Source organism: Balaenoptera physalus (assembly GCF_965194825.1).
Source record: "Balaenoptera physalus genome assembly, chromosome: 5".
NCBI lineage: Eukaryota > Metazoa > Chordata > Mammalia > Artiodactyla > Balaenopteridae > Balaenoptera > Balaenoptera physalus.
Genome location: NC_138884.1, coordinates 29,163,321 through 29,190,759, shown reverse-complemented (window position 1 = coordinate 29,190,759; position 27,439 = coordinate 29,163,321). Strand labels below are relative to the sequence as shown.

Genomic DNA, 27,439 nt, shown 5'->3' with positions numbered 1-27,439 from the left:
ATTCAATAGCACTCTCTGTCTCCCTCCCTCCCTCCCATCCTTTTTCCCTTCCTCCCTCCCAAGATCTACATAATTCTTGAGGCACAGAAATATTTGGCTGTTCTTCTAAACCATTCTCTGCTGTGGGAAGTTTTGGGATGAGGCATTCCCAGATGACTTTGTTCCTGATATTCCTAAGAATCTCCTCCACCCTATAGAGGCCTATGCCAGTGTAATGGGGTGTCTCTGTGCCCTGTTAACACCAAGGATTTCAGGTAAGATGCTGGGCACAGATTTCCTCTATATTCAGTTTCCTCAACATATCTGGAGCAAAAGATTAGACAGAGTCAAGGGCTGTTATTTTTCCCCTGAAACCTTATCTTGTTTGTTTTCCCAACTCTTTTTGTTTTTTTGTTCTGTTTTTTTCTTTTTAATTCTCAGGTCAGTAATTTTTTTTAAAAAACATAAATTCAAGCATTTTATACCTTTATTTTTTTTTGGTTTTGTCCTAGCGACTTCTCCTCAAGCAAGAGAAGTCTCTAAGCCAACCTATTAAATATATTATAATCCCTATATCCCTCTCATTCTTAATCCATCTCCTTGCTCACAAATTCTAATTTTTCAGCATTCCTCTAAAATCTGCCCCACTGAAGCAAGCCAAATAGTCCAGATATAGTTGGGGAGAATTAAATGAGACTAACAGCCCATGAATTGGAGAGTGCACGTTTATTAATATAGCCTAATACCGCGTTAATGTCAGCAGCTGCCTCAAATATTGGCTCATTAAAATTTTGGAGAACTAACACCTGTACATTTTTTCCATATAAATTGCTTCCTTTCTCATACATATGCTATTGAATATTAGAACCTAAGCATAGATTAGAATATTAATTAAGTTGCCCACTGCAATAGCTTTTAAACTCTCTGGAAAACCTGACTCAGTCATTTAGTACATTTTCTTACTCATATAATTTGGTGTTACCTGTAAATTTAAGAAACTTATCCTCTATGTTTGTATTCAAATTATTGATGAAACAGGACCAGTCCAGGTGTTGCATGAATGCTAGAGCTCATTACTTCCCAAATTGTGTTTAACTCAAACGATACTCTTTGTTGCTCTGAGAAGTAAGAACTTCATGATCATTTGCTTTATTGTAGATTCACATAACATATTAACATTTAAAAATTGGAGGCATGTAGTAGTAAAAAAAATATGTAAAATTTTATTTATGAAGAAAATAAGTGTATTTTGACAAGGGATATTATTTTCCTCCCCCCTTGTTCAGTAATCTCTTTCTCTCCCTAGTTTTTAACAGCATCATTTTGATTAGTGCTGACGTGGCCTATCTAGTCAAGGCTAGAAGCACATACTCATGTTAATTAGGTACTGAAATTAAAACCTGTGCTTCAGCTAGTTATGGTGAGGCTAAATGCTTTAGCAGATAACCTCTCAAATCCTTGTGTCTTTTTTTTTTCATCCTCACCCCACGGCTTGTGAGATCTTAGTTCCCCGACCAGGGAGGGACTGAACCTGGGCCCTCGGCAGTGGAAGCGTGGAGTCCTAATCACCAGACTGCCAAGGAATTTCCCCGAATCCTTGCGTCTTAAAGTAGTAAAAGTTTATTGCTTGCTGGTGTCACGGTCTAATGCAGGAGGCAGGTGTGGATGGTGAGGAGTCTTCCACATAGTCTTTCAGGGAAACTGTCACCTTCAATGTGAATGCCCGCATCCTCACCACGTGGCCGTGAAGGTCATTTCAGAAGGAGATGGGAATATGGAGAAGGCCCACTAGGTACATAACCACCTTAGACCACAGATCACTTCCTCCTACGTCCTCTTGGTCAAAACTTGTAATAAAGCTGACCTGAATCAAAGACCAAGAAATGTCACCCCCCAACTTTACACTGTGAAAGGAAAGAACACATTTGGGGGACTTCCCTGTGGTCCAGTGGTTAAGACTCTGCCCTTCCACTGTAAGGGGTGCAGGTTCGATCCCTGGTCGGGGAACTAAGATCCTGCATGCCATGTGGCACAGCCAAAATAAATAAATAAATAAATAAATAAAATTACCAATCTCTAAAAAGCAAAAAATGAAAAAAAAATTTAAAAAGAACACATTTGGGATAGTCAGCTAGTCATTTATGCTCTAGTGAAGAAGAGGGTTTTTTTGGTTGCTATTTTTGTAACAGAACTCTGACCAGGAAGAGAATTCTATCAATACTTACTTAGAAGAAAAACTTGGATAAGCTATTTGAGGCAAAGAGTAAGATGTCAGGCACATACTAAAAACAAAAACAAAAAAATCAGAAACCAAAAAAACCCTTCAGAATTCTAACGACATCCTTCTGTTTTGCTGACTATTGAGATGAATTTGCTTATTCAGTTTGGGGGTAGAAGCTGGCACAGCTGAATTATTCTGATGGATAGAGAAGAAGAGAGAAGACTGACATTCCAAAAGGATCTTTAAGTGTTAGAGGAATGAGGAAGCCTGATAAAGACTGAAGGTAGGACCAGGAAGAAAAACACCAGGGGTGGGCACAACTGCAGGATGCCTTTGGAAATTAGAAAAGTCTTGGGCTAGTGTGTGGCAGTGGGGTTGGAGGTGGAGGGGATGAGAGTGAGAGCAAGAGAGAGAGTTTTCTGGAGAATTTGAAGCAATGCTTAGATCTGTGTTTGGCAAAATATAAAAATAGAGATGATACAAGACAAATGCAATGTAATAGAGGCACGAGCATCAGCATTACACTCTAAACATAATTTCAATGTCATCCAAAGTACATCGTGTACAATGTCATCCAGAGTACACATTATTTTTCCTATATGACGGCATTTTATCATTAGGGTTCAGTGCAAGAAGCAGAAACAACTCTGGGTTCTTCAGGCAAAACAGGTCTGGCACGAGGCTTAAGTGCTTACAAAATCTTTAACGGATGGAGGAGCCACCCCACGAATTCGAATTCTGGCATCAAAGCTTTCACACCATCTCAGGCTCCAGAGGTCGGAACTGCTGCAACCACAGCCAGACTGCTGCCAAATTCATAGTCTCTCCACAGCCACCAAGCAAGGGAAAAACTTGGAGTTGAGCGGCTGCTGACCCCCACGTGTGCAGGAGCCCATCTGGCCCTCACAGTGTCACTGTCTCCCTTGCATTCTCCAAATCTTAGGGCAGAAACGAAATCGCATCCCAGAACATCAGAGCAAGGGAGTTGAGAAAGTGAGATTTTTGCCTTCCCTGTTCAGTAGTTCTGACAAGAAACAGAACATGGGCAGGGGATGAAAGGGGATCTAGTATCAGCACCGACGTTTTATTTTCAAAGTCAGTGCGGTTTTTATTTTTTTTTCCTGAAATCAGTCATTTTATTAAAAGCTTAGTAATATTTTTTCCTTCTCGATAATTAGTATTTCTAGAAGTTATCTAAAATGTACTAGTTCACTTTATCATAAATGCATAGCCCCCTTCTCCCTGTTAGTCCCCCTTTTTCCCAAGAAACTCTTTAATCAAATATCCCAAACAGAAGCACAAAACATACAACAGATTCAAAAGGACAATGTTAATTTAACATTGGAGTGGGGGAATGATGTGGAAATTTATTCAGTTTGGCCAATCTCTTCCTCACCAGGCACTCACAGGGACCCTTACAGTGGGAGCCAGGGAAGAAACTTTGAGACTCACTGGTCTATATAAAATAATATAGGTTTTGTTCTCACATCGGCAAGACACAGTGTGAGAAAGACTAAATTGAGGCCAGGGGAAGGAGGCTGCAATAATCTGTGTTCTCTACTAGATTACCAATCCAGTCTTTTGATTTTATTGGTTGGTTCCATCCGTCAGCCCAGCTGAGCTGAGCTACTGTGACCTCTATCGAGTATCAGCTCTTAGAATTTACCTCATTGACTGATTGTTTGACTTATTACAGATAAATCTTTAAAAGCAGAATTATTTTGCCTGATAGCATTCTTCATTCGAATATACTTTGAATCATGTTCTTCTTCAGTAGGGAAACATTTTTTTTGTTGCTGTTATATTGTCCTGTAGATGTGCAAGAGAAATGTCATCTGGCTGCTTTATGACTTCCCCAGACTCTCAGGTATCTGGGTGCCAAGTATGGTAACCAGCTAGCAGGTGGGGTGAACAGCCTGAGGCCGGTCTTGTATTCTCAACCTGGAGATCATGCACACTTCCTGGTTTGAGAATGAAGGAACAGTTCTGGTCTACATCTGATCTCTCTGAGCCGTGACTCACAAATGACTGTCTCCTCAGCGTGATGTTTGTGTGTGTGAGTGTGTGTGTGTGAATGTGTGTGTGTGTGTTGGTGGGGAGGGCTTGTACCTTTTTTTTTTTTTTTTTAATATACACAAAAAGAGGCCTGAAGAGAGCTAGGATCAAGTTCATATAATTTCTAACTACAGTGTGTGTCCCTCTCAAACTCCTTTTTTTTTAAAAAAAAACGGGTTCTTTTTGTGTTTTTTGGTAAAAGAATGTGTAGTTTGTAACTGTAAATGTTCTTCTGCAGTATCTAAGTTGAAGGAAGTCTTATTTCTTTTTTTTTCCCCCCCAGGTATTTCTGACTAAGGTTTTTTTGTTTTTTTTTTTTAACCTGAGCTTTTGTTTTCCCTTTTTATTGAGGTAGCGTTGGTTTATTACATTATATAAGTTTCATGTTTACTCCATTATATTTCTGCTTCTGTTTACCCTATAGTGTGCTCATCACCAAAAATTTATTTTCTGTCTGTCACCATACAGTCGATCCCTTTTACCAGTTTTGCCCTCTCCCCTGCCCCATCCCTTCTGGTATATAAAAAACTAATAAACAAGCAAAAACAAAATAAACGAATAAACCAGACCAAAACAAACACGTAGATACAGAGAGCAGAGTAATAAGCGTGTGCTTTGAAGTATTGTCCTGTATTGCTTTACCATAATACGTAGGCTGTAAAGTCAGAAGTTCAACTGAACTGAACTGAACTACAGAAGTAATTCCAACTCTATTAACTACCCTTAGCAAATCTCTTAATATCTTTGGTCCTCAGTTTTCTTGCATGCAAAAAGGAAATGATGATGGTAAATTGTAATGCTGTGTGCTGTATATCTTATGGTGGTTGTGAGCAGCAAATGAGCTAGTGGATATATAATTAAAACATGAATAGAGCAAAGGGGTTTTGTCTGGTCTGTTATTCTTTAAGCAAAATTTCATTGAGCGCACATCTTATTTTACAAAGACCATCTTTACCTGGTCAGTGGGTACCTCACATAAATGTAAATATGGGTAACCTCTTTGCTGTTACCCAAAAGCTTCTGGGAAGGTAGTCTTATTTAAATAGGGAAATTATTTTGTTGAAATAATTCTGGGGAAAGTATTTTTACCTTCCTTAACCTTCATGCCCATGCCTGCAATATGGGTATGTGAATGGATACTATTCATCTTGAAAATAGAATTTCAAAGTGGCTTGTTCACCAAGGACAATGCAATTTATATGCTTCTCAGTGTTTATAAAAAGAGAACCCTTCAAATTCTTTAAGGTTATACTTAGCATGAGTCATATTTTCTTAAACTGGCATATTCATTCAAGGAATCCTTTTATAATATCACAAAGAATTATGATACCTAGTCTTACATTTAGGCAAAACAAATGTGAGTTTGCTTGAAAGACTATAGCACAAGTATTTAGCGTCATGGTTATGTAAATTTTTTATATCTGATATAAGTATGTATATATATGCACATACATATAATCTTGATGAATTTGCTAGATCATAGTTAGAAATTATTTTTATAAATTTCTACGCTGTCACAAGACATTATTTTTAATTTATTACCATTTTTAACACACTCCAGATTGTTGGCTGCCCTTCTTGCCATGTGGATTTAACCAATTTAGCAGTCAGTGTTGAACGTGTTCATGTTTAAAAAATAATGCTTACAAAGAAAGAGTATGGGAAGCCACTTACATAAGGATTTAGGGGGATGATGGGCAATCAAAAGCAAGCTGTGCTTTTTGGTGCCTCTCTTAAAAAGGTCATTTGTGATGATCATTTTCCAGAATCCTCAAGTTTAGGTGAGGGTTTTGTTGCTGTTTTTTAAGGTACAAAATGTTTTCAGGAAAGGATTGGGAAGAGTACATTTTCCTGAAATAAGAATTTATACATCTTGAACTCTAGCTTACTTTGGTTTTCCTTTGCATCCCCTCTGAAACTAAGATTTGAACAATTCGAAGTAAATTTTGGAATAATTATTAAATATTTCTAGGGTTCATGTAGTAAGGTATTTTTCATCTTTCCTCTGTGTGTGGTGTGTGTGTGTGTGTGTGTGTGTGTGTGTGTAACCTCTGCTCTCTGAGAACTTGTTTACCTTCTATTTTGTTCGTTTAGGCAACATTTTAGACATATGTACTCAGCCTCCATCTAAGGTATATTCCTTGGTTTCCCTTTAAGAATCTGGCTTGCCCACTTTCCCACCTAGGTCCTCTTTCCTTCATTCCCCATTCCCATCTCTAGAAATCTATATCTACTGATCATCCAGGACTCAGCAGCTGTCAGTTTGAATATATACCACTGTGCTTACTCTGAAAGTTTTCCTTTGCTAGTTACGAATCGATGTATTGTCCTGTTAAATTAAGCACGATTAACCATCCCCTCTTTCCTGGAACCTATGCCTGGTAAACTCTTTGAAAATTATTTGGGATCGGCTGGAGTGGTGTTGGATGGAGAGTGGGAAGCAGGAGTGGAAAGTCACATTAAAAAAGGGTCAAATTTCAGTCACCACACTCATCCAAGGTTGGCCCCGTTCAAGCCTCAGATGGAAGTGTGCTGGGATCTGACTACATATGCTGAAGCCCTAGATGAATGTAGCACGCATGAGCGACATAGGCTATTTTTCATTTCCTCTCTCTCCTCTCTCTGGAGTTCAGCATAACCAGGCTTAAGGAGCGATAGAGGAATTCCAGTGGAGTATTTTTAAGGATTCATTTCAGTGTTGAGGAAATGGCTCATGACCTTCACCTTAAATCTTTCATTAAAGCAGCATATTTGAGGTCAATCAAAACATATCTTTAGGTAGATGATGAGGGTTGTTGACATTTACAACACGGTAGTGTTCATCAAGCCGGAATAATACTTCCAAAATTAATCCCTAAAAAAAACCTCACAATATGTTTTCTAGATTGTGAATTCTTTTCAAATACCTCTAACTTGATCTGAAAAATTTATCTTATAGATGTTAATTATTGACCAGTATGATTCATAAGAGTGCTTACTATAAACATCAATTTCTATTCTGACTAAGAATTACATCTGGGAACCAGAATTTGGTTTTTAATCTGTAGAAGAGTTGAAGGAAGATGCATGTTTTTTGTAAAACATCAAGTGTGGCTAGACCTTACACTGGGTGCTTGGGCCAACACAGAAAACACATGAGGTAAAAATCTACAGCTTATTTCAAATACATTAGACAGAAATCATGCTCGGCCTACTTTTTGTGGCAGCAGCACATTTTTAAGATCACATGACAGGCAAGAGCACAAGTGAGATGCAAACTTAACGTTTAGAAATTTCATGAAATAGCAATGAAATGCCAAACTACAAGAAAAAGAAAAAACAGAGGTTTAAAAAATATTTTCACTAAGTAATTTTATATTATTTGTTAAATTGCATTTAATTCTGTCTTTATGCTCAATACTGTGTTAGGTCTGAGAATGCAGAGATTCCTATAGTCTAGCAGAAGAGGCAGGCATATAAACAATTACCAAAACAATGCATTTTATCATTAATTCATATATACTTAATCCTTCCTGGGAGTGATCAGGGTGGGGTCTTAGAAGGAAGTGAATGGCATCTTGAGGTAGGTATTGGGATTTTCTAGCCAAATGGGGCAACTCTAAGAAAAAGAGAATATTTGAAAAATTATAGATGACAAAGAACATGAGGTATCCTGGAAACTCCGCACTTATCAGATGAAAAGTAGACTTTTACAGACAGTAGCTGGAGGTCATCAATGCCTGGTATGCCATGTGTGTCTACTTCCTTGATCAGGTGGTCTTATGAATCATAGCACACATGTGAAGGAGGAGAAGCATGTTAAACCACTTATTCATATAAAAGTGATTTGTAGTGTGTTTCAAGTTCCAACAGAGTAATAGGTCACATACATAGGAGCAGAGTTTTAGATGTGAGAGGGCAATGCACTTGAGAGATGAGGAAAGTGAAGTTGGAAAAAGTTTTAGCAACCTGCCCAATTGACTTGGCAGCACCTTGCCGGAGGCAGAAAAGAAAATCAATATCATTCCCCACAACCTTGGTTATTTTGCTTGCTTACAGTCAATTCATTGATAATAGAGGGAAGGAGTCATCAGGAAACTAGCCTTCCAGGTGTCTTCCAGGTGCTGAGACAGCCACTTCCCATCATACATAGCATTGCCTAGATTCCTTACGTACTGATGGAAGCTGTTTGGTGAAGTGCAGGAAGAGGCATCTTCAGCTCTAGAAATGCCAGGGCGCACTACTCTATGTGCAGCTGCCACTTCTTTTGATTTGAAAAAAATAACGATTTTTCTACATAGAGGGAAGTAAAATCCTAAATTGTAGAAAGGCAGAAAATGATGATAATATAGTCTTTTGTTAATTTTCAGGTGGTTAATTATCAGTTGAATTAATGGTCATTTATCTTTTCCCTGCTTAGAAATCGTTCAGTTCCGATTTTTAGAAGTTAAAATCAGAAATGCATTCTGAAGTGGAAAGTGGAGAAAAGGAGGGCAGTTAATTACCAAGACATACACAGAAAAGAGATTTAGCAAATCAGCTAGCATTGTTTACAGAAATAGTAAATATACGACTTTGTTAGATTAAATGAACCAAGGATTGAATGCCTAGTTTAATTCTTACACAGATAACTGGGAAATTTACTTCTATACTATTAATCTGTCAATGATTTTACTTGCCCTTGAAAAAATAGGGCAATTATGATATAACTATATAGCTATGAGACCTCTTGGTTCTGATGAATCCTTACTCTGTGGGGAGGGGTGCGGTCAGAGTAGACACCTCCAAATCAGACTTTAAGACAGGGGCCATCCTCACCTATGCCTAAGGTCAGTACTGGATTGGGGACATGATGCATGCTGTAGACATAAAGAGTTTGAGAAAACAATGGGAAATCCACTTGACAGTGTTCCAGAAGGAATTGCAAATATAAGCCTGGAAATCAGGGAAGGGGTGAGTAATTAAACTTAGGAATCTTACTTCTGGGTTGATAGTTGAAGTCTGCAGATTAGATGAGATTTCCATGAAAAAAGAGTATGGAGTGGAAAAAAAGAGGATGATTGTAAATTGAACTTGGGATATGTCTACACACAATTTATGGATTTAAACATTCTTCTTCTTCTTCTTTTCTTTTCTTTCTTTATTTTTAAAACATCTTTATTGGAATATAATTGCTTTACAATGGTGTGTTAGTTTCTGCATTTATAACAGAGTGAATCAGCGATACATACACATGTATCCCCATATCTCCTCCCTCTTGTGTCTCCCTCCCACCCTCCCTATCCCACGCCTCTAGGTGGTCACAAAGCACCGAGCTGATCTCCCTGTGCTATGCAGCTGATTCCCACTAGCTATCTATTTTACATTTGGTAGTGTATATATGTCCATGCCACTCTCTCACTTCGTCCCAGCTTACCCTTCCCCCTCCCCTTGTCCTCAAGTCCATACTCTACATCTGCATCGTTATTTCTGTCCTGCCCCTAGGTTCTTCAGACCCATTTTTTTTTTTTTTAGATTCCATATATATGTGATAGCATACGGTATTTGTTTTTCTCTTTCTGACTTACGTCACTCTGTAGGACACACTCTAGGTCCATCCACCTCACTACAAATAACTCATTTTCGTTTCTTTTCATGGCTGAGTAATATTCCATTGTCTATATGTGCCATATCTTCTTTATCCATTCATCTGTCGATGGACACTTAGGTTGCTTCCATGTGCAGGCTATTGTAAATAGTGCTGCAATGAACATTGTGGTACATGACTCTTTTTGAATTACGGTTTTCTCAGGGTATACGCCCAGTAGCAGGATTGCTGGGTCGTATGGTAGTTCTATTTTTAGTTTTTTAAGGAAACTCCATACTGTTCTCCATAGTGGCTGTATCAATTTACATTCCCACCAACAGTGTAAGAGGGTTCCCTTTTCTCCACACCCTCTCCAGCATTTACTGTTTGTAGATTTTTTGATGATGGCCAATTTGACCAGTGTGAAGTGATACCTCATTGTAGTTTTGATTTTCATTTCTCTAATGATTACTGATGTTGAGCATTCTTTCATGTGTTTGTTGTCAGTCTGGATATCTTCTTTGTAGAAATGTCTATTTAGATCTTCTGCCCATTTTGGGTGGGGTTGTTTGTTTTTTGATATTGTGCTACATGAGCTGCTTGTAAATTTTGGAGATTAATCCTTTGTCAGTTGCTTCATTAGCAAATCTTTCCTCCCATTCTGAGGGTTGTCTTTTCATCTTGTTTATGGTTTCCTTAGCTGTGCAAAAGCTTTTAAGTTTCATTAGGTCCCATTTGTTTATTTTTGTTTTTATTTCCATTTCTCTAGGAGGTGGGTCAAAAAGGATCTTGCTATGATTTCTGTCATAGAGTGTTCTGCCTATGTTTTCCTCTAAGCGTTTTATAGTATTCGACCTTACATTTAGGTCTTTAATCCATTTTGAGTTTATTTTTGTGTATGGTTTTAGGGAGAGTTCTAATTTCATCCTTTTGCATGTAGCTGTCCAGTTTTCCCAGCACCACTTATTGAAGAGGCTATCTTTTCTCCATTGTAAATTCTTGCCTCCTTTATCAAAGATAAGATGACCATATGTGCGTAGGTTTATCTCTGGGCTTTCTATTCTGTTCCATTGATCTATATTTCTGTTTTTGTGCCAGTACCATACTGTCTTGATTACTGGAGCTTTGTAGTATAGTCTGAAGTCAGGGAGCCTTATTCCTCCAGCTCCGTTTTTCTTTCTCAAGATTGCTTTGGCTATTCAGGGTCTTTTGTGTTTCCATACAAATTGTGAAATTTTTTGTCCTAGTTCTGTGAAAAATGCCATTGATAGTTCGATAGCGATTGCACTGAATCTGTAGATTACTTTGGGTAGTATAGTCATTTTCACAATGTTGATTCTTCCAATCCAAGAACATGGTATATCTCTCCATCTGTTTGTATCATCTTTAACTTCTTTCATCAGTGTCTTATAGTTTTCTACATACGGGTCTTTTGTCTCCTTAGGTAGGTTTATTCCTAGGTATTTTATTCTTTTTGTTGCAATGGTAAATGGGAGTGTTTCCTTAATTTCTCTTTCAGATTTTTCATCATTAGTGTATAGGAATGCAAGAGATTTCTGTGCATTAATTTTATATCCTGCTACTTTACCAAATTCATTGATTAGCTCTACTAGTTTTCTGGTAACATCTTTAGGATTCTCTATGTATAGTATCATGTCATATGCAAACAGTGACAGCTTTACTTTTTTTGATTTGGATTTTTTTTATTTCTTTTTCTTCTCTGATTGCTGTGGCTAAAGCTTCCAAAACTATGTTGAATAATAATGGTGAGAGGAGACAACCTTGTCTTGTTCCTGATCTTAGAGGAAATGGTTTCAGGTTTTCACCATTAAGAACAATCTTGGCTGTGGGTTTGTCATATATGGCCTTTATTATGTTGAGGTAAGTCCCCTCTATGCCTACTTTCTGGACAGTTTTTATCATAAGTGGGTGTTGAATTTTGTTGAAAGTTTTTTCTGCATCTATCGAGTTGATCATATGGTTTTTCTCCTTCAATTTGTTAATATAGTGTATCACATTGATTGATTTGCGTATATTGAAGAATCCTTGCATTCCTGGAATAAACCCCACTTGATCATGGTGTATGATCCTTTTAATGTGCTGTTGGATTCTGTTTGCTAGTATTTTGTTGAGGATTTTTCCATATATGTTCAACAGTGATGTTGGCCTTTAGTTTTCTTTCTTTGTGACATCGTTTTCTAGTTTTGGTATCAGGGTGATGGTGGCCTCATAGAATGAGTTTGGGAGTGTTCCGCCCTCTGCTATATTTTGGAAGAGTTTGAGAAGGATAGGCATTAGCTCTTCTCTAAATGATTGATAGAATTCGCCTGTGAAGCCATCTGGTCCCAGGCTTTTGTTTTTTGGAAGATTTTTAATTACAGTCTCAATTTCAGTGCTTGTGATTGGTCTGTTTATATTTTCTATTTCTTCCTGGTTCAGTCTTGTAAGGTTGTGCTTTTCTAAGAATTTGTTCATTTCTTCCAGGTGGTCCATTTTGTTGGCAGAGAGTTGCTTGTAGTAATCTCTCAGGATCCTTTTTATTTCTTCAGTGTCAGTTGTTACTTCTCCTTTTTCATTTCTGATTCTATTGATTTGAGTCTTCTCGCTTTTTTTCTTGATGAGTCTGGATAATGGTTTATCAATTTTGTTTATCTTCTCAAAGAACCAGCTTTTAGTTTTATTGATCTTTGCTATTGTTTCCCTCATTTCTTTTTCATTTATTTCTGATCAGATCTTTATGATTTCTTTCCTTCTGCTAACTTCGGGGGTTTTTTGTTCTTCTTTCTCTAATTGCTTTAGGTGTAAGGTTAGGTTATTTATTTGAGGTGTTTCTTGTTTCTTGAGGTAGGATTGTATAGCTATAAACTTCCCTCTTAGAACTGCTTTTGCTGCATCCCATAGGATTTGGGTCGTCATGTTTTCATTGTCATTTGTTTCTCGGTATTTTTTGATTTCCTCTTTGATTTCTTCAGTGATCTCTTGGTTATTTAGTGGTGTATTGTTTAGCCTCCATGCGTTTGTATTTTTTACAGATTTTTTTTCCTGTAATTGATATCTAGTCTCATAGTGTTGTGGTTGGAAAAGATGCTTTATCTGATTTCAATTTTCTTAAATTTACCAAGGCTTGATTTGTGACCCAAGATATGATCTATCCTGAAGAGTGTTCATGAGCACTTGAGAAGAAAGTGTATTCTGTTGTTTTTGGATGGAATGTCCTATAAATATCCATTAAGTCCATCTTGCTTAATGTATCATTTAAAGCTTGTGTTTCCTTATTTATTTCCATATTGGTTTATCTGTCCATTGGTGAAAGTGGGATGGTAAAGTCCCCTACTATGTTTGTGTTACTGTCACTTTCCCCTTTTATGGTTGTTAGCATTTTCCTCACATATTGTAGTGCATCTATTTTGGGTGCATAAATATTTACAATTGTTATATCTTCTTCTTGGATTGATCCCTTGATCATTATGTAGTGTCCTTCTTTGCCTCTTGTAGTAGTCTTTATTTTAAAGTCTATTTTGTCTGATATGAGAATCGCTACTCCAGCTTTGTTTTGATTTCCATTTGAATGGAATATCTTTTTCCATCCCCTTACTTTCAGTCTGTGTGTGTCCCTAGGTCTGAAGTGGGTCTCTTGTAGACAGCATATATGTGTCTTGTTTTTGTATCCATTCAGCCAGTCTATGTCTTTTGGTTGGAACATTTAATCCAGTTACATTTACGGTAATTATTGATATGTATGTTCCTATTACATTTTCTTAATTGTTTTAGGTTTGTTATTGTAGGTCTTTTCCTTCTCTTGTGTTTCCTGCCTAGAGAAGTTCCTTTAGCATTTGTCGTAAAACTGGTTTGGTGGTGCTGAATTCTCTTAGGTTTTGCTTGTCTGTAAAGGTTTTAATTTCTCCATCAAATCTGAATGAGATTCTTGCTGGGTACAGTAATCTTGGTTATAGGTTTTTCCCTTTCATCACTTTAAATATGTCCCGCCACTCCCTTCTGGCTTGCAGAGGTTCTGCTGAAAGATCAGCTGTTAACCTTATGGGGATTCCCTTGTATGTTATTTGTTGTTTTTCCCTTGCTGCTTTTAATATTTTTTCTTTGTATTTAATTTTTGATAGTTTGATTAATATGTGTCTTGGTGTGTTTCTCCTTGGATTTATCCTGTATAGGACTCTCTGTGCTTCCTGGGCTTGACTGACTATTTCCTTTCCCATATTATGGAAGTTTTCTACTATAATCTCTTCACATATTTTCTCAGTCACTTTCTTTTTCTCTTCTTCTTCTGGGACCCCTGTAATTCGAATGTTGTTGCATTTAATGTGTCCAGAGATCTCTGAGACTGTCCTCAATTCTTTTCATTCTTTTTTCTTTATTCTTCTCTGCGTTAGTTATTTCCACTCTTTTATCTTTCAGGTCACTTATCCATTCTTCTGCCTCAGTTATTCTGCTATTGATTCCTTCAGGAGAATTTTTAATTTCATTTATCGTGTTGTTCATCATTGTTTGTTTGCTCTTTAGTTCTTCTAGGTCCTTGTTAAACGTTTCTTGAATTTCCTCCATTCTATTTCCAAGAGTTTGGATCATCTTTACTATCATTACTTTGAATTCTTTTTCAGGTAGACTGCCTATTTCCTCTTCATTTGTTTGGTCTGATTTGTTTTGACCTTGCTCCTTCATCTGTTGTGCTTTTCTCTGTCTTCTTATTTTGCCTAACTTACTGTGTCTGGGGTCTTCTTTCACAGGCTGCATGTTCATAGTTCCCATTGTTTTTGGTGTCTGCACCCAGTGGCTAAGGTTGGTTCAGTGGGTTTTGTAGGCTTCCTGGTGGAGGGGACAGTGCCTGTGTTCTGGTGGATGAGGCTGGATCTTGTCTTTCTGGTGAGCAAGACCATGTCCAGTGGTGTGTTTTGTGCCTGTGACCTTATTATGATTTTAGGCAGCCTCTCTGATAATGAGTGGGGTTGTGTTCCTGTCTTGCTACTTTTTTAGTATAGGGTGTGCAGCACTGTAGCTTGCTGGTCGTTGAATGGAGCTGGGTCTTAGCGTTGAGACGGAGGTCTCTGGGAGAGCTTTCGCCGTTTGATATTATGTGGAGCCAGGAGGTCTCTGGTGGACCAATCTCCTGAAGTCGGCTCTCCCACCTCAGAGGCACAGGCCTGACCCCTGGAGCTCCAAGACCCTGTCAGCCACACGGCTCAGAAGAAATGGGAATAAAAAAGAAAGAAGAAGAAGAAAGAAAGGAAGAAAGAAGGAAGAAAGGAAGAAAGAGAGGAAGAATGAAAGAAAAGAAAAGAAAATTATTAGAAGAAAAAAATTATTGAAAATAAAAAAGTTAAAAAGTAATTAAAAAAAAAAGAAAGAAAGAAGAGAGCAATCAAACCGAAAAAGAAATCCACCAATGATAACAAGTTCTAAAAACTATACAAAAAAAAAAACAACCCAAAAACAGACAGAACCCTAGGACAAACTGTAAAAGCAAAACTATACAGACAAATCGAACAAAGACGCATATACATACACACTCACAAAAAGAAAAAGGGGAAAAAGATATATATATCTATATATATAAAAAAAAGGAAGAAAGCAACCAAATCAATAAACAAATGTACCAATGATAATAAACTCTAAATACTAAACTAAGATAAACATAAAACCAGAAACAAACCAGATGCAGAAAGCAAACACCAAGTCTACAGTCACTCCCAAAGTCCACCTCCTCAATTTGGGATGATTCGTTGTCTATTCAGGTACTCCACAGATGCAGGGTAAATCAAGTTGATTGTGGAGATTTTATCTGCTGCTCCTGAGGCTGCTGGGAGAGATTTCCCTTTCTCTTCTTTGTTCGCACAGCTCCTGGGGTTCAGCTTTGGATTTGGACCAGCCTCTGCCTGTAGGTCACCTGAGGGCGTCTGTTCTTCACTCACACAGGACCGGGTTAAAGTAGCAGCTGATTCGGGGGCTCTGGCTCACTCACGCCGGGGGGAGGGAGTGGTGCGGAATGCGGGGCGAGCCTGCGGCGGCAGAGGCCAGCGTGACATTGCAACGTCCTGAGGCGTGCTGTCTCTCGGGGAAGTTGTCCCTGGATGACGGGACCCTGGCAGTGGCAGGCTGCACAGGCTCCCGGGAGGGGAGGTGTGGAGAGTGACCTGTGCTTGCACACAGGCTTCTTGGTGGTGGCAGCAGCAGCTTTAGCGTCTCATGCCCGTCTCTGGGGTCCGCGCTGATAGCCGTGGCTCGCGCCCGTCTCTGGAGCTGGTTTAGGTGGCGCTCTGAATCCCCTCTCCTCGCGTACCAGGAAACAAAGAGGCAAGAAAAAGTCTCTTGCCTCTTCGGCAGCTGCAGACTTTTTCCCGGACTCCCTCCCAGCTAGCTGTGGTGCACTAGCCCCTTCAGGCTGTGTTCACGCAGCCAACCCCAGTCCTCTCCCTGCGATCTGACCTCCGGAGCCCGAGCCTCAGCTCCCACCCCCCGCCCGCCCCGGCGGCTGAGCAGACAAGCCTCTCGGGCTGGTGAGTGCTGGTCAGCACTGAGCCTCTGTGCGGGAGTCTCTCCACTTTGCCCTCCGCACCCCTGTGGCTGCGCTGTCCTCCATGGCTCCGAAGCTTCCCCCCTCTGCCACCCGCAGTCTCCACCCGCGAAGGGGCTTCCTACTGTGTGGGAACCTTTCCTCCTTCACAGCTCACTCCCTGAGGTGCAGATCCCGTCCCTATTCTTTTGTCTCTGTTTTTTCTTTTTTCTTTTACCCTACCCAGGTACGTGGGGAGTTTCTTGCATTTTGGGAAGTCTGAGGTCTTCTGCCAGCCTTCAGTAGGTGTCCTGTAGGAGTTGTTCCTTATGTAGATGTATTTTTGATGTATTTGTGGGGAGGAAGGTGATCTCTACGTCTTACTTCTCCGCCATCTTGAAGTTCCCCCCCTTATTATTATTATTATAACAATTACAGTTTATGGAGCCACTACTATGTGCCAGGCAATTTGTGTGGATTAGCTCATTTAATCCTCAGAGCCCTAAGTTGTAAATGATATTATTAGCCCTGTGTTAGAGATAAGGGTATTGTTATAGCTCAGTTCCTTTTCTTGCACTTCTTCATAAATCAAGAAAAGCAGCCATGGCAAAGCAAACTGCTCACTTTTGTTATACTGCCATACAACTCGCCCTCATTTATGTCCAGATTCTCCTACGAAGAGGCAAGAGATCTGCGTGGGCACAGAATAGGTAGCGGTTTGCCTGAAATACAGGAAGTCCTTTCTCGGAATTTTGTTTTTGCTTAAATGACGAAATTGTTGACATTTATCTGGAAGCAAGAAAAACAGATTTACCCTGCTCTGTGTAGGTGGATGAACTAAACTCTCCCTCAGCTTTTCTCTGTCTCTGAGTTGTTACTTAATTCAAGGGACGTCATTAGACAGCAGACAAAAGATGCGATTCTAGGTGCTCAGCAACTTCTGTTGAATCATCAACTGATTCATGATGTTTCCAGGGTTTGGCATTGCTCAGCAAATTGTGCATAAATATAGTCAGCTGTACCATCTCTTAAGACGATATGTGTTCCTTTTGATAATGCATGAAAATGGGTGTTCTTTCAGATATTTTAATATGAACGTAAGACTGGAAAACACTAGAGAATGAACTCTGACTTCCGCAGGGGAAGCATTTGAAGAACAAATGGTATTGTTTTCGGTAACCAATAAATTGTGCTGTACCTGTGAAAGAGGGTACAGCAGATGCTGTACTTACCCTTCAATAATTCTAGAAATGCATATAGGTTTCCTGTCTCAGGTTAAAAAGCCTAAAAGGAAATTTAAGAGAGCTGTAGAATAAGGAATTTTAATGAATTGAAATCTGATAACATTCTACAGTTTTTGCATCCTTTGGTCTCTTTCATCCCATGATTTCCGTATATAAATATAAATAAATGTATTTATATATCTGCATGTATATATAATCATAGTGTAAAATTTGAAATTATTTTTGATGACTTGTATTTACAAATATATGTCACTCAGTGTGGACTTGGTTATGCTAGAGAAATGAACAACTTCAACTTGTAAAGGCTTAAAAGAGCAAAGGCATACTTCTCACTCAAGATGTGTGTCCACAAGGGGTTGACTGGGGCTCTCATCCATGTCTTTACAATTAGAGGCCCAGAATGAAGGTGTTTCTACCATCTGCAGCAACACAGGTGCCACAGCAGTGGGAAACAAACACTGCAAATTGTGCACTAGCTGTTAGAGCTTCTATACCAAAGTGATACCCACAGCTTCTGACATTTCATTGGCCAAAGCAAGTTCACGGTCATGCCGTGATAATAAATGCAATCCTACCGGGTGCACAGAAAGGAAAAAAAAAGTGAAAATATTTGATGACTGGCACTGACGATTACCACACTAGCTCTGCTTCTAGCTGTGGGTTCAAAGAGGCACCTGTGGGATTCAGAAGTTCATGAGTTGTCACAGCTTTTAACGGTGGGTCATATTCCTGCTGATTCTTATGAACACATTATTTCATCTGTTCAAGCATTTTGCTAATGAGGTCAGGTGAAATTTTTATTACATTTTTAGCCCCGCTTCACCTCGCTTTGCTCCTGAAAATCAAACTGATTATCTAAGTCTAGTCTTTTGAAAAGTGCAATATGGGAATTGGGGAGGGTGATTGGGAATGGATTTCCTCCTTCTTAAAAATGTCAAAAACAATTCTTACTATGTTCATGGGAAGTTGTTGGGTCAACCTGGACTAAAGCTTGATATTGTTTTTATTATTTGTTTTTTTTCAGAAGTATTTTCATACATTTTAGAATCCAGGGAAGCCTTGATTTCTGTTTGTTAAAAATCAAGACAAATGGTTGAAAGCTTATTGCTTTGAGTCTATAGCCCAGATAAAGATCAGACAAAAAACCACTGTACAGGGCTTCCCTGGTGGCTCAGGGGTTGGGAATCTGCCTGCTAATGCAGGGGACACGGGTTCGAGCCCTGGTCTGGGAGGAGCCCACGTGCCGCGGAGCGGCTGGGCCCGTGAGCCACAATTGCTGAGCCTGCGCGTCTGGAGCCTGTGCCCCGCAACGAGAGAGGCCGCGATGGTGAGAGGCCCGTGCACCGCGATGAAGAGTGGCCCCCGCTTGCCACAACTGGAGAAAGCCCTCGCACAGAAACGAAGACCAAACACAGCCATAAATAAACAAACAAATAAATAAATAAATAAAATTAAAAAAAAAAGAAAAGCCACTGTACAGTCCTTCTAGAAGGATGTGTCAGTTTGTCCTACGCTGATTTGAGAGCAGACTGTCTTTTGAGTAGAGCCTTATGATTGCTCCAGAGCAGTGAGAACATTTGTCTTGTATATATATTCATACAACCAAAATTGAGTTCATTCAAATTGTGAGACTTCCGATATATTTACAATACGTGTTGAACATGGACCTCCAAAGATAAAAGGGTGAACAGCCCTGGAATTTTGGACACTGTAACACTGAAATGATTTTCTGATTCACTTATTTCTTGGGACTGTGTTTTTGACATGTGTTTCATTTGCTTTCTAAGCCAGTTAGAGACATCTGGATCTCTTTTTTAGCACTGCCATAAAAAAACAAAAACAAAACCTTAATACTTACCATTAGAGTTTACAGCTGCTGAGGTACAGCAAAACAAAACTGTAAGGTTTTCAAAGCCCTCGAGGCAGTAGGTCAACAGAAAAATGGCCTTTGAGTAAAATCAAAAGATCTGAATTTACCAAGCCTCTTTTCCTCCAGATATCCATTTCACAATCACAGTTGGTTATTTAAATATTTAGATGTCTAAATATATCAGTTTTACTCAAGTATTTTGATATCTTCCATTTTAACTCTTACTTTTCTAATTTTTGGCAAACGTTTCTTTTGCGAATAATTTATATATACTTGTTATTCACCAAATAGTTACTGAGTGCCCATCTTAGTCTAGAGCAGGCTGGTGTGGGTCCCTCCCTCTCGAAGCTTGCCATCTGGTAAGGGAGATGGCCATTAATCAAATAACTGCCCAGCTTAGTGTAAAGTTGCGTCTTTGTAAGTGCTAGGAGCTAGAGGAACATGGGGTGATTAGAGCATAAAACAGGGAGATTTGACCTCGATGGGGTGAGGCAGGGTGGTCAGGGAAATGTCCCCAGAAAAAGTAAAGCAGAATGGCTAGAGACCTGAAGGATAAAGAGGAGCTAAGAGAGTATGGGAATAAAGAGTGTCCTGACGGGGGACAGCCTGTGCAAAGATCTTGGAACAGCTGGGAGCAGAGCTAGTCCAGGAAAGGCCAGAGCCAAAGCAATGAGAGCAGAATGGTCTCCCCGGCTGAAGAGGATGGAGAAGGTAATCACAGGCATCTACAGGTCCCCAGTGGTTTTTCATTATCCTATGAACCTTTGGAAGCCTTTATAAGTTTTTAAGTCAAGGGAAAATATTATGTGATTTGAGTTTTGGAGAAGATCAGTCTAACTGCTCTGCAGAGAAGGATCAGAGCTGGGCAAGACTGATGCAGAGATCAGGTGGGAGAACATTGTTACTCCCAGGCTGCAGGTGACTCTAGCTTGGACCAGTATGGTGATGGTGGTGACAATGGAGACAAGTGGATGTATCTAATAATAATTAGAAAATAAAATTAACACGGTGATAAATTGAAAATAGAAATTGGACATCTATAACACAGTTTTCTGATGTGTGTTCTCAGTGCAGGCTGACTCAGGATTTAATGCCTGACTGTGGAAACAAAAGTAAATTAAGACAAAAGTATTACTTACTTAAAATGTTCTCATGCATTAAAAAGTAGATGAATAATATATGTGCTTAATAATTCTATTCAGCTTAATCAATACTTTAATATCAATGTTTGAAAAGAAACTGAAGAACAGGGCTTTGTAGATGGCACTAGCAAATTATGGCTCCTTTGTGGAGAAACAGTCCGCCTCTGATTAGTGTCTTGGTTTATTTGGTAGAATGCTTACCTGTTAGCCTGAGACTGTGGAATTGACAGCAAATGTGACCTTCACACAGGCTTGTTAAAAAATCTCCTCAAGAGAAATTTTATTCTGTTCAGAGAAGGACAGGGCCATTTTACTCAAGTGTGGATTAGATAACAATAAATCACGTTGTAATAATGTTGAAAGCGACATCATCAACTTGGACTCATAAAAGGGAAATTACTTCTCATAGACTACACAAATGTACAGAAGCAGCTACATATGCCAGACTTGCCTAACACCATTCAAGGTTTTGATGCTAGGTAAGCATGTTTTGCTTGTGTAAGATTCATCTTTCTTCTAACTAATATCCAAAGACTTCCGTAAGTCATGGAATTAATTTTTCAAGAAGACATATTCATTCTGGTACAAAAATCCTTCCTTCCTTCCTTTCTTCCTTCCTTCCTTCCTTCCTTCCTTCCTTCCTCCTTCCCTCCCTCCCTCCCTCCCTCCTTCCTTCCTTCCTTCCTTCCTTCCTTCATTCCTTCCTTCCTTCCTTCCTTCCATCTCTCCCTCCCTTCCAGTTTTGAAGAGTAATCACTTTTCTTGGTAGTGATCCTTTCACACCCAAATCATCTAACCCATCAGTGTATCTATTGACTTTATTTTCAAATTATATCTAGAATCCAGACAGTTCTCAGTACCTCCACCATTACAGTTCTAATCCAAATCAGCATCATCTCCTTCCCATGTTATTTCAATGACTTCCTGACTACTCTTGAGGCTTTTAGCCTTGATCCTGGGGTTATATTCTCCCCACATTAGTCAGTGACCCCTTAAATGTAACCCATATTATAACACTCCCATAAGTAAATGTCCCTGTGGCTGTCCATCTCAGAGCAAGGGCTATGTCCTTCTCACAGTCCTTGGGACACTACCTTATCTGCACTTTAGCTCTCTCTCTCTCTGACCTCATCTCCTCCTCTCCCCCTCCCCAGCCACACACTGGCCCCCTTGCTGTCTCTCAGACATTGCAAGCATCCTCCCACACAAAGGCCTCTTCAGCTGCTATTTTCAGTGCCTGAATGTTCTTCTTCCAGATATCATGATTTCTTCCTTCCCTTTATTCATGGATCAACTCAATCAATTGTCTGATCAGAGAGGCCTTTGCTGACCACCTTATCTAAAACAGCACCCCTTACATCACTCTCAATTACTTTCTCCTGCCTTTTCTTTGTTGTGCATATCCTTCTCCTAACATATATGTGCATATTTGTTTACTTGTTTATTCTATTTCTCCTTCCACTGGAATGTAAGCTCTCAGATTTGGGACTGTGCCTTTTGTTCAGCTCAGTATCCTAGCATTATAATAGCGCCTCATACCAGCAGGTGCTCAGTCATATTTGGTTTAAGGGATAAATATTGTTATAATCCATGTTTTCTACAAACTGGAAAAGGTAGAGAACTGATTATCTCCTCGAGACTGTGCAAGGAACACATTCCTGCTAACACTCTGTTTTTAGGACTTCTGATTTCCAGGACTCTAATAAAATACATTTGCATTGCTTTAAGACACTAAATTTGTGGTAATTTGTTTCAATGGCAATAGGAAATTAGTGAGCCTTATGAGCTAAGATGCAGCCTCATAATCCTTTTCAACTCAGTGCCCCTGCTGACTGTGGAGGGGAGTTGGCATATCTGGTGGTCATTAGTATTGTTTACTGCATATTTCTGGATTTCCTTTTAGGTATATGGCAGAATTGTGTGTCCCTGAATTAGGTGTGGCCATGTGGCTTTCTTAGGAAGATGACTAGCAAGTAGGAGTCGCATACGTAACTTCCAGGTAAACTTTATAAGCCTTTGCAAAATTTGCCATACCCCTATTTTTCTTGTTATTGTGAGTGTAGAATCTTGATGAGATATACTGTCTGTGAGCCTGGTTTCCTGAGGAAACAATGAGCACATTCCCTCAGCCTACACCAGTGGACTTGCAGTGTGAATAAGAAATAAATCATTTTGTTCAAGCTGCTGAGATTCTGGGATTACTGGTAAAACAGCCAAATCCAGCCCAGTGGTTCTCAAATGTTTTGGTCTTAGGATCCTTCAGCACTCTTAAAATGTATTGAGGAACTCAGAAAACTTTTGTTTATGTGGATTATATCTTTCAATATATATCATGCTGGGAATTAGAGAGACATTCTTAAATAATTCATTTAGAAGTAACAATGTAAATATTTTTAATGAAAAAACTGTATTTTTCAAATAAAAATAATTTCATGAGATGAGATATGCCTTTATACATATTTGTAAATATTTTCAATGTTTGGCTTAATAGAAATTGGCTGGATTCTCGTATCTGCTTCCACAGCAGTAAGACTATTGCCATTTGTGGTTGTGGTTGAGGTACATGGAGAAGATCCAGCCTCACATAGTTACACAGTTGAAAATGAAGAAGTATGTTAACACCCTTTTCAGACAGCTGTGGATATTCTCCTTTTACACCACATTAGAACTCTGTAAGTAGTAGTTTCTTAAAGGTTGATTGCAAGGTAGAACTGAAACCGTATTAATGAACTTTTTATACTGTTCCGTGAACTCCATTGGTCTATCCTGAACTTTAAATGGTTACATCCATGATTCTTAAAAGCATCAATTGGTCATTTGAAAGACATTGGCTCCTTGAGTTTCACAGCTCTTTTGAATGTTAACGCATTTCCGTACACAATATCAAACCCAACATTCTTTAATATTGCTGCCAAAATCTTTAGCAAAGGTTTTATATATATTGAGAAACTGGTAAGACACTGTTGCCAGATACAAGTTTTCCAAAATTCTAGCATTCAGTTAAATATTTGAGTTCTATGGCATATTGAGTATCAATGCTGTTTTCCTTGAACTGACAAAACTGACTTGGTTCATTTTCAAGACATACTCAATTCTGCAAATATCTAAAAAAATACCCAAGCCCGAATCATTAAAGTTTGTTTGTTAATGATTCTTCCAAGTAAAAATGGTCTGTAATGAAAAGAGAAGCTAGTTCACCTTGCAGTGCAAAGTGTCACACAAGTGCTTTTCCCAGAGATGACCATTGTGGACGGCAGCTTCTGATTTTGTTCTTGATGATCCCAGCCCCTGGGGATTCATACTCTTGTGTAATTCCCTTCCCTCAAGTGTGGGATGGGCTAAGTAGTTTGCTTATAACAAATAGAAGATGACAAAAGTGAGAAGGTGCCGCTTCTGTTTTTGGATCACAAAAGACTGTGATTTCCATCTTGCTGGGCTTTTCTCTCTGTTTCTTCTCCAGGGCTTGCCCTCATGGAGAGGGCAACCTGGCAAGGAAGGGAGAGTGGCCTCCAGACAATAACCAGTAGGGAACCGAGGTCCTCAGTCCAAAATCCCTCAAGCAGCTGAATCCTCCCAACAACCATGAGTGAGGTTGGAAGTGGATCCCTCCCCAGTTAGAGCTTGATATGCCTGTGGCCCCAGTTGGCACCTTAACTGCAGCCTGGTAAGAAACCTGGGCCAGAGGACCCGGCGAAGCAGTGCATGAGTTCCTGACCCACAGAAACTAAGATAATAAGTGTATATCATTTTAAGCTGCTAAATCTTAGGCTAATTTGTTACACAGCAGCAGGTAACGAATACAACTATCTACTTCATTACATAGTAGAAATGCTTTATATATATCTTCAGTTTTTGTCATACAGTATATTAAGATTTGTACTTAAGTGCCAAGACTTAACAGAATTACAATTTTTTACTACTTCATCAATGATTTTCTTAAGTAAAACTGACATTTTGGTGAATGGTGGTGCATGAAATATACACTAGTCCAGGTTGTTTCTACTGCCTTGGTTTGTTCTAAGCACAAGTAATTTTACCCACCATTGTATTTGTACCATCAGTGCAAATGCCAACCTAGCACAGACCAACACAATGAAAAAGACAAAAAATGAAAATGATAAATAATAGAGTGAGAATTGCTTTGACTCCACAGAACTCTTGAAATGTTTCCTGGGACTTCTAAGGATCTGTGGATTATGCTTTCAGAACTGCTGATATAGACTATCCCTATTGTTACCTCAGATGAATTGTTAATTTACTATCCCTAGTCAATATTTTACAGCATAGTAATGTTGCCCAAAAGAAAGGCAAAGAACAGTTCTCTTCACTTAAATAAGAAAAGTCGTTTTCATTAAGTTTTGAAATCCTTTCTATGGAGTTTGTGCACGTGGTTGCCTCTGCCTATCAGTTCAGGGCTGCTGAAACATTGCCTCACTTCAGTGTTCACTATCCTGGTCTCAGATTATAACATAACATAACAAGAAAACAGTTTTGACTCTCACTGTTACTTGCTGCTGTTGATATTGTTATCTTATTTCTTAACTATCAAGAAAGCCATTGTCCATATGTTTTTGTGTGTTCATTTGCAGGCGTGTGTGTTTGTTTTTGCTTTTGTATGAATTCTATAAATAGGAATCTGGTACAAGTTTGAATAAGATTTACAAATATTTCCACCTACATATTTCATTTGTGTCACTATTACTAACATTGGTACTGTAATGAATAATAATACTTATTTCCTTATGATAGGGAATTTAAGAAATACATGGGCAATTTAGGAAATACAATATTAATGGGCGATTTCAACCCTATCACTTGCTTTCGAAATTCTAGTTGTCATTCTAGATAAACACCCAAGTAATTAATTTTATTGTGAGGAAAGGCACATCACAAAGGAAGCAGTATTCAACTATCCAAAATACTGAAAAATATAGGTTAATTTTATTTTTCAGGGTAGGTTAATTTTGCTTCTATTGTTAAATATGCTATATAGAGTGTTAATAAAATATATTTTTTATTGATCTAGTTTTTACATACTATCCCATATATTTCATAGAGTTTAAGTTCACGTGTTATGTTTGCATGCAATACACAAATGATAAAGTAAAAGGAAAAACACATAAAGAAACACACAGGAATCACCTTGTATTTATAAATAATAGGAGTGACATGTTTCAAGCCCCTGAAGATTGATTTCGTTTTACTAAACGTGGATTCCCGGATATTACAAGGCAGTCAGCACTAGTTTAAAATGCAGGTGGTATTCCCATGTGTATCCTGCTCCAGAGAATGCCACGGTAGATTTACCTGTCTCAAAGGTCTACACAGTTGATCCTGTCGCCATGGTTGAGCTGATCCTTGCAGCTGGAATTGACACATTTTATGGCCAAAATTAATATACTGGTCAGGTCTCTGATAAGCTATTGTAATGAGATCTCTCATTATCTATTACCTCTGTCTCTATCAAAGAATCAATAAAACTCCCTGAAAGACACAATGGAGAAATCTGAAAATTGGTAAATGTTTTCTGTAGCTGGCTACTGCTCACCTCTTTTTTCACACTTACACCTATTGGATTCAAGATGAAATCAGTTTTTAAAATAACAGTGCTCTTAAATAGTATAGACCCAGCATGTTCTTTGCAGGCTTCTGTGTTTCGGGGGCCAGAGAAGGGTCACTAGATATACATATATTGATAACTGTTTTATATTTAATGGCCAGGGATTCCTACTATTAAAAGCCATTTTCTAGGCTATTACTATCTTTATTTATTATATATAAAGCTCTGTAAATGTACATGGTATTTAATGTTAGATGAAATTGTGCCAGGCACATTGCGTCCTCCTAGCCGAAAGCAGGAGAAGAACAATGCAGGAGGGAGACTGGGGGCAGGATGGAGAGTAATTAAGGGTTGCAAACTTGCCATGGCTTTGCCGAATAGGTGGACAGCAAGGAGAGCTTGAAAGCTGAGACATGATTCTGAGATTGGGAAGCCATTAAGTAAAATCAAACCCGTAACTGGAAGCAAGCAAAGGCATCAGGAAAGGAGAATGTCAGCCTTTTAAGTAAGAAATCTACATCTTCAGCTCTGACATTTCCTTGTACACCTTGTTCACCTGGTTTCTCAGCATCACCTCTGGCTCATCAGGTTCTAAACCAGTGGGTCTCAAACTTGAGTGAGCATCAGAATCCCCTGAGGGGTGGAGGGGATTGTTAAAATGCGGGTTACTGGGTCACGTGTCAGTCAGAGTGGCTGAATCAGTAGGTTTGGGGTCTTGAATTTGCATTTCTCATAAATTCTCAGAACTACTGCTGCTGCTGGAACCACACTTTGAGAACATCTGTCCTAAACTAGTATCTTCAATTCCTCTTATATCTTTCCCTCCAAGCCTCAGCTTAGAGTCATGTCCGATTCTCACCTTTATAGTCAGACAATACCCCAGTTCTATCTTTCCTGTCCTAGAAGTTTCTTTCGGATTTGTTTATCTTTTCCGTCTTATAGCTACTAACCTAGTCAGATACTGCTACCACTCCTACTATTACTAGCAACGACAGAACTACAATCACTACTATTAACTTCTTTGAATACCTACTATATTCAAGAAAATATGCTAACCACTTTTATATTATCTCATTAAATAATACTATTAGATAATTTGTATTATCCCCATTCGCAAGTGAAGAAATTCCTTTGCAGTAAGATTAACTTGTAGTATTACAGAAGGGATAAAAATGAACTTCTGTCTGACACCAAAACCTTTATGTCCATCCAGTATTCGGCCCTTACCTGAAGCCTACTTCCTTCATGCGGTCCCTCGTGTATAATTGTCAGTGTGGTAGTGAATCCTCTCCCTTTTCTCAACTACTAATGATCTCCT

The 27,439-nt window shown here is 38.9% G+C and overlaps 1 protein-coding gene and 1 long non-coding RNA gene across 9 annotated transcripts in view; one reads left to right on the top strand and one right to left on the bottom strand.

The window, feature by feature from the left end:
• INPP4B (inositol polyphosphate-4-phosphatase type II B) overlaps window positions 1–27,439 on the top strand; it is a 750,879-nt gene that overhangs the window by 279,796 nt on the left and 443,644 nt on the right. Inside the window, exon 3 of one of the 8 annotated variants that reach the window (XM_082463346.1) lies at window positions 22,465–22,560. The exons of the other annotated variants lie outside the window; for them this stretch is intronic. The gene's annotated coding sequence lies outside the window, so the exon portion shown is untranslated. The remainder of the gene's footprint in view (window positions 1–22,464; window positions 22,561–27,439) is intronic. 8 annotated transcript variants of the gene reach the window in all.
• LOC309661641 overlaps window positions 1–27,439 on the bottom strand; it is a 122,319-nt gene that overhangs the window by 77,784 nt on the left and 17,096 nt on the right. The gene's annotated exons all lie outside the window — the stretch shown is intronic.